The sequence below is a fragment of the Arachis hypogaea genome, chromosome 19 (assembly GCF_003086295.3).
Source record: "Arachis hypogaea cultivar Tifrunner chromosome 19, arahy.Tifrunner.gnm2.J5K5, whole genome shotgun sequence".
Classification (NCBI taxonomy): domain Eukaryota; kingdom Viridiplantae; phylum Streptophyta; class Magnoliopsida; order Fabales; family Fabaceae; genus Arachis; species Arachis hypogaea.
The window spans coordinates 45,076,382-45,095,455 of NC_092054.1; positions in this window are offsets into that span (position 1 = coordinate 45,076,382).

The following is a 19,074-nucleotide window of genomic DNA, read 5'->3' on the forward strand; positions in this document are numbered from 1 at the left end:
ATTTCCAAAGCAAAGTATGAACTATTATATATTTCTAGAAAGCCCTGGATGTTAGCTTTCCATAGCCATTAGAGCATGCCATTTGATCTTCTGTAGCTCTAGAAAAGCTCCTTCGAGTGTATGAAGGTCAGATCCTAACAGCATCTGCAGTCCTTTCTCTGTCTCTGAATCAGGCTTTTGCTGAAGCTCCTAATGTAACACCCTAACTATCAAAATGTCACGCTTTCGGCTGTGCCACTCTGATAGCTCGGGTATTACGACGACTCTTATAATATTTAATACTAAAATATGAGCCTGTTTAAAAACTTAAATCGTATTACCGCTCAAGAAACTTTTTAATAGATAACATACATCCATACAAATATCAATACTTACAAAGGGTACTGATAAACCCATATTTCATGAGTTCTTTTGTGCTTAATTAGAGTGATTTATTCAACTCTTCACCTACTTATTCACATTAATTGCATAGTTTTACTTTCCCTTCCTTATTATGTCATATAATGAAAAACATGTTTTCTAAGCTTTAAAAATTAATTATTTTAATTACCTTTATTTCCATTCGATGCCGTGATTAGTGTGTTGAGTAGTTTCAGATTTTCTAAAGGCAGAATGACTTAAAGGATGAAAAAGGAAACATACTAGAATGGAAGGAGGAAGCAAAACGGAGCTTTAAAGAAACTGGTGTCCACGCGATCGCATGGATGACGCGATCGCGTGCCAAGCACGAATCAGCAGCGACGCGGCCGCATGACTGACGCGACCGCGTGCCTTAAGCAGAATACACATGACGCGGTCGCATGACTAACGCGACCGCGTGGCCAGGAAAAGCTCCAAATGACGCGACCGCGTGACCTACGCGGACGCGTGACAGAGGCCACGCACCAGAAATTATAGAATACGCCCCCAGCAAATTCTGAAGCCCTTTTTGGCCCAGATCCAAGTACAGACAGCATAGACCAGAGGTTATAAAGTGTGGGAATACTTCCATTCAAAGAGAGCTCGCATATTTTCACCTTTCAATGATTTAGATTTAGTTGAGAGGGAGATCTTCTCTCTCTCTCTTTTAGGATTTAGGATTTCTTCTTGTTTTAAGAGTAACTCTGGATCCAAGTTTAATGTTCTTTTTAGTTTTACTTTTATTTATTTATTTAAACATTTGAATTGATTATTATAATTTACGAATTAGTCCATGTTACAGATTTCTAATTGAATTAATGATAATTTGAGGTATTTTCAGTTTATGATTATTCTCTTTGATTTAAGTTGCCATTGCTTCCCATCTGAGGACACTTTTATTATTTCAGCAATTTACTTTTTCCCCTTTTGGTTTTGGTTAAGAATTCAGTAACTCAACAGTTATTAAACTCAACATAATTGATAATCGTTACCTTGCTAATTGAGTTGAACTTAATTAATCCCAACCTTTTCTTAGGAAATAATTAGGATTCAAAGGTCAATTTAATTAGTCCCTTAACTTTCCTTTGCTCTGGTAAAGGTTGACCAAGTGGAATTAAGATACAACTTTCATTATTGTTGAGAAGGATAACTAAGTTGGACTTCTAATTTCCCTTATCTTGCCAAAAGTTGTTTTACAGTTATTATTTATTTTTACTTGCCATTTAATTCACTCGTCATTTAATTTACTTGCCTCTCACCTTCTAAACCCCGATTACAACCTTTATAGCCAATAATAAGAACATACTTCCTCGCAGTTCCTTGAGAAGACGATCCGAGGTTTGAATACTCGGTTAACAATTTTTAAGGGGTTTGTTACTTATGACACCCAACACGTTTGTACGAAGGGATTTTTGCCGGTTTAGAAACTATATCTACAACGCAACCGTTTCTATGAATTTCTTTACTGGTAGAAAACCCGACGTCAGGTACCTATATATATATACATATATATTAATAATTTTATAAGCATCACCTAATAAAATTCCTATCCCTCTTACAGAATGTATAAAGTTAAAGGCGAGGAAAAACATAATATCTAAAACAATACAATACATCATATAAACAGAAAATAGAATAAACTCTTCATGACTTCCTCGTCCATGTCCTGAAAAGGAAATACCTATAGGGGAGTGAGAACATCGTCCTCGAAAGGGTTCTCACTATAGGGTTGCAGAATTACTATAATAGGATACGTGAAAATAAAACCGTTACAGTGATTAATAACCGCCTTATGCATCTCTTCAAAAGTAAAGGTTTACTATTAAAGATCTGAAATCTTTTCTGAGAGAGAAAACTGTTATTTCTTCAAAAATTCTAAAGCCTTTCAAAAGGTTTTTCCTAGACAGTATGAATGACCAACATGTTCCAAGCATAGGTTCATTAAGTCTATGCTGAACCAGTTTCGTTTTTCATACTTTTCTAAACCAGAAACACAAACCAAACATGGCCTTCGGCCCACCTCATGATCAACCACGGCCCTAGGCCCGAATAATCCAAACAACAACCAATCACCACAATCCAATAGAGTTTAAGTCACAAACACAAGTAGGAAAGTTCAAGCACAAACAAACAATTACTTCAAATAGAGCAAATAGAAATTAAACATAATTAATCACATAGGAAAACCAAGTACAATATGCACACCCACACAATGTCACATAGATACATATGATGAATGCCTGTCCTAGTGGCTGACGAGTCTCATTTGTTAGTTATAAAGCCAACCCGACAAATCCTGGTAGCTAACTATTGGACTGTCCCTCTGTCGCGCATCCCCAACTCGAGTTATCCATAATCATAATTATCAATACATATACAACACCCACACTGGTGTTTATCCAGGGGGCGAGCTCATCCAGAACTTTCAGTGTCCGGCCACACTTACGACATAGGGTCAGCAGAGTATTGAGTTTCAACCTGGAGCACGTGGTGGCTAGCCACTGCTTTCACCCAGGGAAACTCGTATCTTAGATAGTTGGAAGTGAAACAATCACTTTATCAAGTCAATTCTCATTCATATTCATCCTCAGCCATCTGGCTCATAACATATTCCACAATCAGCTATAATTCATTATCATATACAGCCATCCGGCTCATAACATAACAGCATTTCCACCATCTAACATCATTAAACATATAATCATCATTCAAGCCATAAATTACTTTTTCTCAAATTACTTTACTTTGAAATCGAAATCAATTCTTTGCAGCCTTAACTTTAAAAATCCCCATTTCTCAAATCATTTCAGGCTCATAAGTCACTTTTCCTCAAACGAAAATTCCCCTTTTTAAAACAAGGTCACTCTTCACAACATCTTTCCAAACATTTCAGAAACCACGCCAAATCAAAAGCCCTTTCTGAGTGATTCAAAATCATTCATTCTAAAACAGGATTCAGTAACAAAAGTTCCTTAGCAGAGCCTCAAGTCTTCAGGGGAGAATAACAAAACCCACTTCCTCAAATTCGTTTAAAATCTTTAAAACCTTAGCTTCTTGATTTGAGTAATAAAAATAGAATCTAAGCCAAACTAAATCGTGTAATCAACTACTCTGAACGCATTTCCAAAACCATCTCTTTTACTTAAGCCAAAACCAAGTCCAACACCATGTTAAAATCTAAAACGTTTCCGGCGGCTCGGAGATCATTTTAGTTTTGTTAAACCAGAATTCAAAGAATACTTTAAACCTTCCCTAAAATGTCAAAAATTGAAATTTGTAAATCGAAATCCAAGTTCTTTCAAAGTCACTAAAACTTCTATAACTGAAACTTTTAAGTCAAATTTAAACAACATAAACCGTGTTTAAGTCAAATCTAAGAAAACATAAACTCCTTCCACCCTTTAAACAGTCTTAAAACATAATTCTCTTCCAAATGACTTCCACCCAAAAATATAATGCTTTTCTTAGGAAACAAATCTAACGCATAACCCTCTTTTCAAAGATTCTTTTCAAAACATAATTTTATCACTTTCATAAATAATTCAAGTGAAGATAATAAAAGTCTTAAATTCAAAATTCTCCAAGTAAAATAGTAAAGGCCTTAAATTCATAATTTTTCAAATAACATTTCCAAATAACATTTCCAAATAAAGTCGCAGATTTTATAGGAATTTCGACAGCACCTCCCCTAAAACTTGGATTTTGTCACCCTTTCCGGGTCCCAACCAACCATTCCACAACCCCTTCCACGGGTTCAAAACCAAATTAGTTTCAAATCAAACTAATTCCGAAAATTCATATCATTCTCATCTTTCAAGAAAACAAATTTAAACTCAATTCATTTCCAACATATTAAACTTGATTTCAACAACTTTTAAGAAACAACTTTAAAGAAGCACTTCAAGAACAGTCTGTTTTGCAAAACTGAATAATAATCCAGTCAAACAAGCATTCATATTCATCCAAGACAACCAACATTACATAAGACTTATACAATCACTCAAGGATACATTTTCCGGTGACGGTAGCGGGGTTTCGGGCAGCAGAAGCGGCGGTGGCTGGCACTAGTCTCCGCTCTCTCTCCTCTGCTCCCGTGCTTTCTCTTTCTCTTACTCTGTGCGACCCGACGAGCTCCTTCTTGACGGCACGGCGGCGGCAGGGATGACTTGGAGATGCGACGGTGTCTTCTCTTCACTAGCGGCAAACCCTCGGCGGCGACAATGGCGAGGCGGCTGAGCTCATTAACGACGGCGGCGCAGAGGCAGTTTCTTCCTCTCCCGTGCGCACCACTTCCTCCCGTCAATCTCTCTCTTCGTGAACTCAAGGATGACGGTGGCGTGGTGAGGACGACGGTGGCGATGCGGCGTGGACGTGGTGGCGATGAAGGCGCGGCGGCTCCAAGCCCGCGACCACCCTCACTCGCGAGCCAACTCTCTTTCCAGTTCTGCTCTTGATGGCAACGGTGCAAACGACACGGTGGTGGTTGCGAACTGGACGCGGTCTGGCGGCGACGGCGAGGGACACCAGTACGACACATTTCCTTCCTCCTTTCCCCCTTCTCTTTTCCCATTCTCTCCATCTCCCTTTCTTACTGTGTGTGTGCGTGTGTTCTGTTGGGGAAAAGGGGGGCTGCTGCTTGGGACTAAAGAGGATTAGGGTTTGTGGGTTTGATTTTTAGGGTTAGGGTTTGATTTGGGATAAATTTGAAATTAGAAATTTTTGGGTTAAATTAAGGTTGGTAATTTTTAAATCAATTTAGGTTATATTGTAGTTATTTTGAAACTAATTTAATCCCTCAAAATTACATAAGAAAATATTATTTAGTTGTCAATTTGCTAATTAACTCTCAATTTAGTATTTTAATTTAAAATATAAGATAATATAATAAATTTTCTCTATTTATTAAAATTACAGTATTACATTCTAAAATCTTAATTGTTTAAACTAAATCATATAAAAATTCTTTTCTTTTACAATTATTAAGTTTTATAATTTAAATATAAAAAATTATTCAATAATTATGAAATTAAGTAAAATCTTCATTTTAATTATCAAAACTTGATTTAATTATTCTCAATGAAATAATTTCTAAAAATAAAAAAATCTCTAATAAATAAATAAATTTAAAATCAGCTCATAATAAGATTTTTCAAAAGTTCTGGGTCTTACACCTAAATTTCTACCAGAAAATACCTGAAATCACCATAAAACACACAAACTCAAAGTAGAATAAAAAAATGCGAATTTTGCACTAAAACCTATGAAAACATAATAAAAATTAAACAAAACATAATGAAACTATATGAAAATGATGCCAAAAAGCATATAAAATATCCGCTCATCAGAACACCAAACTTAAACTGTTGCTTGTCCCCAAGCAACCAAAAACAAAGTAGGATTAAAAAGAAGAGAAGGATACAGTAAATCTCAGAGTTTTCAATGAAGCTCAATTTCAATTAGATGAGCGGGACTAGTAGCTTTTTGCTTCTGAATAGTTTTGGCATCTCACTTTCCTTTAAAGCTCAGAATAATTGGCATCTTTAGGAACTCAGAATCCGGATGATATTATTGATTCTCTTAGTTCAATTCTTTTTTATTCTTGAACACAACTTCTTTAGAGTCTTGGCCGTGACCCTAAGCGCTTTATTTTCCAGTATTACCACCGGATACATAAACACCACAGACACTTAACTGGGTGAACCCTTTCGGATTATGATTCAGCTTTGCTAGAATCCCCAGCCAGTGGTGTCTAGAGTTCTTAAGCATACTCTTTGCTTTGGACCAGGACTTTAACTGCTCAGTCTCAAGTTTTTCACTTGACACCTTCGCACCACAAGCATATAGTTAGGGGAGGAGTTCATTTGAACTTATTAGGCCAAGATTTTTTTCTTTTAGGCCCTCCTAACCATTGATGCTCAAAGCCTTGGATCCTTGCTCTTGCCTTTTTGTTTAAAGAGCTATTGACTTTTTGCTATTGCCTTTTGGTTTTAAGAGCTATTGGCTTTTTATTTTTTCTTTCTTTTTCTGCTTGTTTTTTTTCGCATTTTTCTTTCTTTTTGCTACTTTTTCTTGCTTCAAGAATCAATTTTTGGATTTTTCAGATCACCAATAATACTTCACTTTTATCATCATTCTTTCAAGAGCCAACATTCTTAACTCCAACATCAAATATTCACTATTTATTCATGCATTCAGAACGCAAAATCAATGCCACCACATCAAATAATTGAAGTATTCTTAATATAGAAAACTCAAAATTTATTTACCTTTACTGCTTCTAAAAAAATCAAAATTTTATTCAAGTTCAATGAGATGATAAGAGGAACATTTTATAGCTAATTGAAAAATAAAAACTTAAATTCTAATAATGCTCATGCAATTCTGAAATTAAAAGGCAGAAACTTAAATGAAAGCTTAAATGCTACTCATGATCATGTAAATCTAAACATAAGAAACAGGAATTAGAATAGCCACAGGAGTAGGGAGGTGGAATGATAAAGGGATTTATACCGGTTCGGAATTTAACAAAATAATTTCGTTGTGAGTATAGCCCAAACCGACAATTAATCCTCAAATCAAAGTTTAATTTGTTTGTCACAAGTACAAATCCCAACATAAACCGAAGTATTTAAACCTCGGGTCGTCTCATAAGGAATTGAAATCGAATGCTCAATTATTGGTTATGGGGTTCAAGGGGTTGGGTTGATAAAACAAGAATTTAAAAAGGCAAGAAATGTAAAGCAAGCAACTAAAGAAAGCAAGTAATAAAGAGAGACATTCATGGCAAGGATTGAGAATATAGGCTTTCTATCCTAGTTATTAATTATCATATAATGATTAACAAGAGCTAATCCTATTAAGTCATCCCCAACATCGGAAGAAGGTACAATGTTATCTTCACATTGAGAGAAAGTCAAATAGGACTAGTTAATCTCAATCCATAAGTCCTAATCAACTTACTAATTAAATTAGCAAGAGATTAGAGTCAATGGAAATAATATTAACTAACAACTCTAGATCACCAATCTAAATTGGGTATTAATGACTCAAGATCACCTAATTTCTCTTTCCAAGCCAAGAATGCTCAAAAAGCTACTCTAACATCCAACCAAGTATTTTATCAAACACTTGGAAGGCATAAAAGGAAAGCATCATAAATTGCAAAAAATAATAAAATCTACCACTACCCAATGCAAGAAATTAACAATAGCAACTCAATTAAACATCAAAGAAATATAAAACATAAATTGCATTAAAGGAAAGGGGAATTAACAAGAGTTCATCAACTCAAAAATGACCTAAAAGGGAAAATTAACAAGAACTAAGAGAGCAAAGATGTAGTAACAAGAAATTGAGAGGAAAACAAGATGAAAACAAGAAATTAAACCTAGATATAAGAGAGATTAACCTAATTCTAACCTAATTCTAGAGAGAAGAGGGAGCTTCTCTCTCTAGAAAACTACCTAAAGCAACATCCTAACTAATCTAATTGCTCCTTCCTTTACCCCTCTTGAATTTTGCATGAAATAGCTTCAGAAATGAGTTGGACTTGGGCCTGGAAAGCTCAGAAATCGCCCCCAGCGTTTTCACTTTAATGAGGTCATGTGATCAACATCACGCGTGCACGTGGACGATGCGTGCGCATCGCTGGCAGATTTCCTCCTCACGCGTAGTGTGGGTGACGCGTGCGCGTGGCCTTTCAAATGTCCTTCTCATGCGTACACGTGGATGACGCGTGCGCGTGGCAATGAACCCTCCAAATACTCATTTCTTCATGAATTCTCCACTTTGCATGCTTTTCTCTTTACTTCTTCCATCCAATACTTGCCTTATGCACCAAAAAAGCATGTTTTCACTCTTAAACACAAATTAGGAGAGATTCACAAAACCATGCTATTTCATTGAATAAATGTGAGATAAGTTGATAAAATCCCCTAAATTAAGCACAAGATAAACCACAAAATTGGGGTTTATCAAACCTCCCCACACTTAAACTAAGCATATTCTCATGCTAAACTAAGAAAGAGACAAAGGGTATCAACATTTATTCAATGCAAACTATCTATATGCAACCTATCTACATGCAATCTATCTAGATGAATGAAACTACTTGGTCAAAATAAATCAATTCCCAAGAAAGCATATAAGGACATGAGGGCTAAAGTAATCACAATCGATCAAATCCATAATTGAATTGAGTTATTGAAAAGATTTTAACAACTTGCAAGAAAAGAGATGATCATGGGTGAAAACATGTAATTAAGCAATCGAACCCTCACCGGATGTGTATCCTCTCTAATCGCTCAAGTGTATAGGGTTGATTCACTCAATTCTCCTCTAATCATACTTTCTAAGATTTGTTTTTTATCTAAAAATCAACAACTATTCAATGCATGCATACAAATATCATGAGGACTTATCCATGGGTTGTAATGGGGCTAGGGTCAAGGTAAGATTGTATTTGATCAAGTGGACTAGAATTTGAATCTTTGATTAACTTAAACTTTCCACCTAACCTATGACAACCTATGAAATCTAATGCAAACCTAACTACCCATTCTTCACTTTTTCACACACTCATGCATTCTCCTTTTTTTTTTTTATCACAACCCATATGCATTGATTATTATTGAACTTCACTTTGGGGCATTTTGTCCCTTTTTTATTGGTTCCTTTTTCTTTTCTTTTTCTATTTTTTTCTTTTTATTTTTCTTTTGTTTTTCTCTTTTTCTTTTTGATGAATTATATACAAAGGTACCAATGCATATGGTTTAAACATTTAATTCATGAGTATGTACCCAATTCTCAAAATTTTGACAAAAATATAAAAACACCCTTTTATCCCAACCAATGTTCCCAAACTTCCCACAATTAAATGATAAACACTTTCACTAGCCTAAGCTAATCAAATATTCAAATTAAGGACATTTATTATTTTTCGCTTTAAAGCTTGTAATGTGCTAAAATTAAGAACAAAAGGGGTTTAGCATAGACTCAAAATTGGCTAACAATGGTAAATAAAAGGTAAGGCCATTTGGGTAAGTGAGCTAAATGAAACGATGGCCTCAATCATATAACTGTATTCATACACAAAATAGTGGACATAAAGAATCAAACAAAGCAAATATTACAATCATAGAAAGAGAATAATACACACAAGAAGGAAAAATATAGAGCTCACACATCAAACAATGATACATATTGAAGTTTGGTTGCAATGTAAGAACTGGAGTTTTCACGAAAACCAATTAATTAGAATAGAATAGTTTAATTTCCCAAATTATGTTCCGGAAAGTTAGAATGAGAATTTGGGGAAGCGAATATGATTTTTGGACTCAGTAAGTTTTTCTGAGTCAGAAAATGTGTTTTCTGCGAAAAACTATGAAAAACCGCGAACCAGCAGTCGAACCGGTTGAACCAATTTAAGTCTGCTCGGTACTGCGCGAGAAAGAGTGAAAACAGTCAAAAGCCTTAGAAAAATATTAGAAGTCAAAAACCGGGTGTTAATTTTAAAGGTTTGGCCCAACTAAAAATGCGAACGGGTTGGACCGGGCCCAAGTTGGGCCTAAGCCCAACATATAAAACCCTCTTTAATGAGCCACATTCAGCTCATTCTTCTTCAAACACACACACAACACCACTGCAAGAGAAGAGGGGGAGAGGAGAAAAGAAATACTATTCATCTCCTCACTCTTTTGACCATAACTCGAGCTACAGTACTCCGATTCGCGTTCCGTCGGCGGCTACGCGAAGCTCTTGCCGAGCCCGTCACTTATAGCTAAGACTTGTGATAAGTTTCTCGGGATTCCCTGCCCAGTTTTCGTGCCCTTGTGAATTTCGAGTTTTTGATTTGGTTTTAAGTGAAATCTTGTGATTTTGGGTGTTTAGGTACACTCTAGCACTTGATTCCCATTGGATTTTGACCCAATCCTCTTTTGGTAAGGTGAGCACACTTGATCTCTTGTGTATATATGAAACCCTAGGTTTGATTTATGGTTCATGTGTGATATTAGCTTGAATATTGGAGCTTGTTGGTGATTGTTAATGCTTGTTGGAGTGATTGGAGACTTGCTTCTGGTTGAAAGCTTAGCATGTGCTCATTTGGGGTTTTGGTTCATATTAGGAATCGGCCAAGGTATTATTTCGGTTTCTTCTATGTAGTATATAATGTTCATGGACACTTAGGCTAGTGACCCATAGGATAGGTTTAGATTTATGTGGTTGTTGATGATGGTTGATTGGTAATGCATGTTGAATTGATATTGTTATGTTGAGAAATAATGATGTTGAGGTATGATGCTTGATGACTTTGAATGATTGCATATTGTTGGATATTGATATAAAGCATAAATGAGGTTGATGATGAGAATTGATAGTGATAAAATGATTATTGGTGAATGTGTTGGTGGAGGATTGACTTTGGTATCATATATTTGAGGTTTGATGGTTGAGAATGATGTAATTTATTATAAAGGGTAGATTTTGATGGAAAATGGAGTTTGGAAAGGTTTTATTTGGTTTTGGTTGGTTTGAGTTGTGAAAATGAGGAAATTGGTAAAGTGTGAACTTTTGGTAAAAGTTAGTTTTTGGTGAACTTTGTCTGATTATAACTTATGTCTCAGTTTTCAAAATTGGTTGAAATTTATTTGAAATTAAAGCTTATTGAAAACTCTTCAAATTGATATAAAGTTTGTAAAATTTGGATTTTTGTAGAGGAAGTTATGATCATTCAAAGATTGTTGTCAAAATCTGAAATTCTGCAAAGTTGCAGAATTTTAGGATTTCTGGTATGTGCGCATGCGCAGCCTTGTGCGCACGCACAATCCTGCGAAATTTTAAACATGTGCGCATACACAGACCTGTGTGTACGCACAAGCAGAGAAAGGCTTCCTGTTTAGAGTGCTAGCACAGCTTGTGCGCGCGCATAACCAGTGAGGATTTACAATTTGTGCGTACGCACAGCCCTGTGCGCACGCAGAAATTGGGAAGGGCAGTTTGTTGAGGGCACTAGCACAGCTTGTGCGAGCGAACAGAATTGAGAAATTTTGTACCTATCCATACGCACACCTTTATGCGTACGCACACTTTTTATAACTTCTCCTGGGCGTGCACGCACACACCTCTGTGCGTACGCACACACCCTGTTTCTCAAATTTAAATCTTGTTTTCAACTATTTCACTTTTCCAACAAGATTGTAAGCTTCTTTGACACCATTTTAAGATTTTTGGACATAATTTTGGGTATGAGACCTTGGAAAGAACTTTAGAGATTTAGTTGATGACATTTTGAAAAGTTAGCAAACTGAGGTTTAGGTTTCTGGTGTACTGAGAATGGGTTTACTGGAGTGAGAAAGAAGGATGGTACTGGAATTGAGGGACTGATGAACTAATGAGTTCAGAATGGAAATTATAAATTGATGATGTTTGTGATGAGTCAAGGACTCGAAGAAATGGATGATCTTGATGAATGTTGAGGGTGTGCGGAGCGTATATCTCCGGCGTAGCAGATTGTTCTGCTGTATGACGAGTTGTTGTTGAGAGTGTGCGGAGCCTATATCTCTGGCGTAGCAGATTATTCTGCTGCATGACGAGTTGTTGTTGAGAGTGTGCGGAGCCTATATCTCTGGCATAGCAGATTGTTCTGCTGCATGGCGAGTTGTTATTAAGAGTGTGCGGAGCCTATATCTCCGACGTGGCAGATTTTTTTGCTGCATGATTTGTTGTGGTTATTTCCTTCTCTGATGCAGGAAGTGTGCGGGGCCTATATCCCTGGCGTAGTAGACTCTCTACTGCATGAGTGTGCAGGACACTATATCTCTGACGTAGCAGATTCGCTGCTGCATGAGTGTGTAGCGCACTATATCTCTGGCGTGCCAGAAAAGGGGTAAGAATTCAAAGTAGCAAATAGAAGCAAAAGCTAACAAAAATAAGCAACAAAGTCCTAAACCTAACAAAAACTAACAAACAAGCAAAAGGCAAAAATATTCACAATATTTACAATAGCCAATAATATAACACCATTGCAATTCTCCGGCAACGGCGCCATTTTGATGAGTGTATTCTTTGATGGTCTAGAATTTCTCTTATAGAAATAAGAACTTCGTTGTAAGCATAGCTCCAAACCAGCAAACAATACTCACATAAAAAATTTGAGTTGTCACAAGTACAAACCCCAATAAAAATTAACCGAAGTATTTAAACCTCGGGTCGTCTCACAAGGAATTGCAATGAATTGAATGATTATTGGCTATGAAGGAACAAAGGGGTTTGGTATGATAAAGAGGCAATAAAATAAATGACAAAAATTTAAATGACAAGAAGAGTAAATCAAGCAAGAAATTTAAAGAAAGCAATTAATAAAGAGAGACATTCATGGCAAAGATTGAGAATACAGGCTTTCTATCCTAGTCATGTAAAGATTAATTCATCTTATTTAGTTAACTCCAACAAATGGAAGAAGGTATCATGTTATCTTCACATATGGAGAATGTCAAACAAGACTAGTCAATCACGTCATAATAATAAACAAGAATTTATCTTATTACGTCATCTCCGACAATGGAGGAAGGTATCATGTTATCCTCACACTCGAAGAAAGTCTAACAAGACTAGCTAATCTCAATCTAAATGTCCTAATCAACTCACTAAGTGAATTAGCAAGAGATTAGAGTTAATGGAAATAATACTAGCTAACAACTCTAGATCACCAACATGAGTTGGGTTTTCATGACTCAAGATTGCCTAATTACTCTTTCCGAGCCAAGAATGCTCAAAATCTACTCTAACATCCAACCAAGCATTTCGTCAAACACTTGGAAGGCATAAAGGGAAAGCATAGTAAAAGTGCAAGAAATATAAATCTACGAACTACCAATTGCAAGAAAAGTAAATCAACAACTCAAATCAACAATAAAAGGGCATCAAATATTAAGTTGCATTAAAGAGATCCAAATCCAATATGAGTACATGAGCATAAAAGAGACATGAAAGTAAAATTAACATCACAAACTAAGAGAATAAATGTGTAGAAGAAAGAATTCATAAATGAAACAAGATGAAAATAAGAATTAAACCCTAGATCTAAGAGAAATTAACCTAATCCTAACCTAATTCTAGAGAGAAGAGGGAGATTCTCTCTCTAGAAAACTAACTAAAGGCTTATCATGACTAACTAAGTGCTCCCCCCTTTGCTCAAGCTTGAATTCTGCATGAAATACCCTAAAAAACAAGTTGGATTTGGGTCTGGGCAGCTGATGATGACCCAATGGTGTATTGGTAAAGATTTTCCTCAATTAAACTGCGTTGCAAGTATAGCTCTACCAACAACAATCCTCGGGCATCAAATTTAGAAGAGGGATTTGGTTGTCACAAGTTCAACCCCAATAGAAATAACCGAAGTATTCAAACCTCGGGTCGTCTCACAAGGAATGGGCAAACATGTGCTTCAACATTGGTTAGAAATTCGGGGTTGTGAGTTATGAGCATAAAAATAAATGGGAATCTTAACAAGCAAGTAATCTTAGATTACAAGAAACTAATTCAATCAACTAAGCAAGATACGAGTGATTTCAAATTAACAAAGTAACATTCAATATGATTCTATTCTAAGCTAAACAAGTAACTATAACTAAGGCAAGTGATTGGGAATTTTGGTTTTCAAGTATGAATAATAAAAGCAACTCTTGGCTAGGCATGGGAATTGGGGTCACCATCCTTATCTAATAACCATATCATGACAATTATGAGGAACCAAACTCATTAAGTCTACTTCTATACTTGAAGTACGTCAAATGGTTTGGTCAACATCAATCCATAAGTTCTAACCTCACTACTAATTGACTTAGTAGGGGGTTAGCGTCAATGGTTATCAAATTGACCACTAAGGGCTCCCAAATCATCAAATCCATTAGACCCAATGACTCAAGTTTACCCAATTCCCTTGGCCTAGGCCAAGAGTAAAAAAAACTACTCCATAATCAAAGTAAACATTTCATCAAACACATGGTAAGCGTTAACAAAAGACATGTTCAAAATAGCAATTAAATTGAAATCAACAAGTACTCACTAACAATTGTCAACATACAATCATCCAAACAACACAATTAAACATAGAAATCATCAATATAACATCAACAAGCCAAGATTCACAATATTCATGAAATGGGTTTAAAATGACAATTGACAAGAATTCATAAAACTATCACAAGATATAAGGAAAATTATACTAGGAAATTCAAATTGAACAATTAAAACTAGTAATTAACAAGATCCAATTCACAATTCAACAAGAGAAGATCAAATTAAAACTAGATCTAGAGAGGAACAAGGGTTTCTCTCTCTAGAAGAACAAAGAACCAAAAACTAGCTAAAAATTGTGTCTTAGTGTAAAATGGTTGATCCCTCCTTTTCCCCCTAACATCCTTGGGTCTTTTCCATGCAGAAACAGCTTGAAATTGGGCCTGATGAGTCTCAAAAATCGCCAGGTACGATTTCCTTTAATGAGGTTACGTGCAGCTTCCCACGTGTGCGCGCCAAGTGCGCGTGCGCGTCGATGCTGCTTTTTCCAAAATTTCAAGTCTTCATGTTCCTCCCTTTTGTACATGCTTTCTTTCTCTCTTCTGGGTCATTCCTACCCTATAATTCCTGAAATCACTCAACAAATACATCACGGCATCGAATGGCAATAGAAGAGGATTAAAATATGGCAATTTTGAGAAAAAATAAGCATGTTTTTCATCATGGGGCAATATTAGGAAGTGAACACAAAACCATGCATTTCTTGTGAATAAGTGTGAGAAATATTGACAAAACCCCCCAAATTCTACACAATATAAACCATAAAATTGGGGTTTATCAAATCTCCCCACACTTAAACCAAGCATGTCCACATGCTTAAAATAAAAAGACCAAAGATCATGGTGAGAAAGAGTTTATGAAATGAAAACTACCTAAGTGGATGCATGCAACTAATGTAAAATCATCTACCTACTTGGTCAAGAGTAAATCTATCCTCCAAGAATACATGTGAGCATCTAGGGTGAAAATAGTACGTAATTCATGAATTCTAGCAAATTGAACATCACTAAGGGGTGCATATGACTTGCTAAATGAACGCTTGTGAAAGCCGGGAATAAAGAATTTAGCATCGAACCCTCACCGGAAGTGTATCCGCTCTATTCGCTCAAGTGTATAGGGTTCTTCGCTCAATCTTCTCCTAATCATGCTTTCCAAGATTTGTCTTTCCTCTAATCAATCAACAATTACTTAAAGCATGCTTACAAGTATCACGAGGTCTTATTCATGGGTTGTAACGGGGCTAGGGTGAAGGTAAGGATATATATGGCAAAGTGAGCTTCAAATTTGAGTCCTTGATTAACCTAGGATCCCACTAGACACATAGAACAACCTATACAACTATAATACATTACTTAGTTACCCTTGAGTTTCACTTTCTTGCATACTCATGCATTCTTTTTAATTCACACCCATATGCATTGTTTTCTTCATTACTTGTCTTGGGGTTTCTTTGTCCCCTTTGTTGCTTATATTATTTTTTTTATCCCTTTTTCTTGGGGCCTTGTGAACAAAAATTTCAATGCATATAGTCCAATCATTCAATGCATGAATATATTCCCAAATCCTAAAATTTTTAATTACACTACAATTACACACCTATATATCTACCCAAATTTCCCTAGTACACCCTAATTGAATGATACACATCCTAACTTATCTAAGCCAATCAAGGATCCAAACTTAGGGACATTCATGGTTTTTCGCTTAGGGTTGTTGATGTGCTCTATTTAAGAACAAAAAGGGGTTTATTATGAGCTCAAAATTGGTTAGCAATGGTAGATAAGAAGGTTAAGGCCATTTGGGGAAAAGTGACTATTGAAATGATGGCCTCAATCATGTAAATGCATTCATACGCAAAATAATGGACATATAGAATCAGACAAAGCAAGGATCACAATCATAGAGAGAGAGATATGCACACAAGAATGGAATTAATGGTTAGAAAATGTAACCATGCAATAGGCTCAAAACTTTCATGCTTGTGTTCTTAGCTCAATCACTATGTTCCAAAATACATTCTTAAAGCAAGTTTACTGCAAAAATTTTCAAAAATTTGGTAGGGTAGGGTACCCCAAAACACAGTTTCTTGAAAAAGAAGTTATTGTTTTGACCAAGTAACTCTATAGAAACTAACTATCATGCAAGGAGTATTTACAAGCAAAACTAACTACACATGCAATGTACTAACTACTAAGCAAAAGATAAATCCATGGGTATTGAAGAGAAGAGATTGTTACCCATGGAGATCGGTCGAACGACCTCCCCACACTTAAAATTAGCACAGTCCTCCGTGCTACGAACAATGCGCAAAGGGCCGTCGGGACCGGAACCGTCATTATCCTCTCCTTCAGAGCTCCCATCACTCAGATTTGAGGTGGATGTGAATATTTTGGGTTCTTCCATGCTAGGGGTAACACAACGTAGAAGCTTCTTGATGTAAGTATATCGGCGTTGATTGCGCCGCTTATATCTATCAAGCTTCCGGTGAAGATCTTCTATCCTTTAATGTGTGGATCTTTGCCGTGGTGGTGATGATGAAGTGGAAGGAATAGTAGGTGGAAGGGCTATGTCAAGGCTCGGTTTGTTCATGGGAAGATGTAAGTATTTTCCGGTTGGGACCACATCGCCCTTAGCCGGAACTATAATCTTTCTATCCTTTGCTTCCCAAGGAACACCCGCAGCAGCAACTAAATCAGATACCAATGCTGGAAATGGTAAATTACCCCGGTCGTGAACTTGACTCATCGCTTGCTTGACAAGCGAAATGTTCACCGGCTTCTCCGTGAGAACACACCAAACGAGCAAGGCGAGGTCTGCCGTGAAGGATGACTTGTGGGTGCTAGGTAGCACATAGTGAGATAGGATCTGGGCCCAAGCTCTAGCTTTCACAGTGAGGAAGCGAGCGTCGATGCTCTTGGGCCTCATCCGAAGTCGACCTTGGATCCAAAATGCCTCTGGCCCAGGAATGACCTGAAGGATTGAGTCCCAATCAAATCCAAACTTCTCTCACTGACGTAAGATTTCTTGGTAGCCATCCATATCACTTGGCACTGGTAGGACATTAAGCACTTGCTGAATAGCCTCTTCCGAAACTAGGACTTACTTGCGGCGCATGTATACCGATTGAAGAGAGGAAAGATGGTAGTTAGTGTAGAATTCTTCAACCCAAGAGAGGTTGATTCCCCTTGGTTTCCTCAAAAGAAACTCCCATCCTCATCATTCAATGCGGGGTAAAATACAAGGAGCAACCTTGTCCGGCGGAGTAAGTAGGTGCTCGAGATGATAGTTCCGTACAGCTATGGAGGGGAACATAAGTTCACAGAAGCGGTTGGGAAACCTTGAAGAATATTTCTCCGGCTTGCTCTTTTCCTTATCATCAATAAGAGCAGGTGTCTTCACTTTCTTAGTTAAGGATCCGGCTCTCAATGAAGAGTGCGCCTTAGAAGTGGATCTTTGGGGTGCCCTCTTTGCGGCTGGTTTCCTTGGAGCTTTCGCCTTGCCTTTCGTGGTGGCCATCCTGAGAAAAGAAGGGAAACAGGAAAACATTAAACCCAAGGTATCATTTTAATAAAAACATGCAAGTGAAGGATAGTAATCATAAAGACATGGGTCACAACACTTGGCATGGGATGCAAGAGGAAGTAAAGCATGCAGTGGCATGAGAGGAGTAATCTCAAGCATCCATAACAAAGAGCAAGTCACATTCAATGAGTATCTAATTAGCAAGCAAAGTGGACTCAATGCTTGTAGAGGATAACAAGTGAATGAGGAGAAGCATCCAATTGAAAGTACATTGTCAAAAGAAACCAAAATGGTATTCATGCATTTCCTCGAACACTTGGTGTGCAATTATTAAGCAAAGAATAATTATGAGATACTTCATCAATTCAAAGCCCAAAATGGAACATCAATCATCACATAGACATCACACATTGGGAAAGATAAGAAAAAATAATGACAAAAGATCTATTAAAGCAAATTAAACTCAATTCAACATCCATGGAAAAATAAGGAAAAAGGAAAAATAAGCAAACATAAAAAAGCAAGAAACATCATCATGTAAGTAAAAGAGAAACTAAATGAAGCAACAAGAAGCATCTAACTAGAAGAAATAATGCAAAGAAAATGAAAGAAAAGAAATTAAAGAAGTGAAACCTTGAGAAGTAGAAGAGAACAAGGTTGAATCTTCTTTTGTGAAGATGAGAAAGAAGATAGGAGAAGTGTAGTGCCACCGGAAGAGGTGGTTGTCGCCGGTGAGTGGCCGGAGACAAGGGTGTGGATTGTGGAAGAAGAAGAAGAAGAGGGGTGTGATGGAGGAAGAAGAAAAGGGGAATTAAGAAAGAAAAGGGGTTGGGAAGTGGAAAACAGAACAGGGCGCGAAGTTATAAAACTGCTTCGCGCAACCGGTGCGCGCGCGCACAGTGTGCTGGTGCGTCGGTGAGGGTGTTAGCAAGGGACGCGTGCACGGCAGTGACACGCACGCGCGAGGGGAGTTGTGCCCCTGACACAGAAGTGGCACAAAGTTGGCATAAGTCTCTGGATTTTGTACCAGAGTTGGTGAATGGCGCAGGCGCACGGACGCGTCAGTTCTGGCATCAG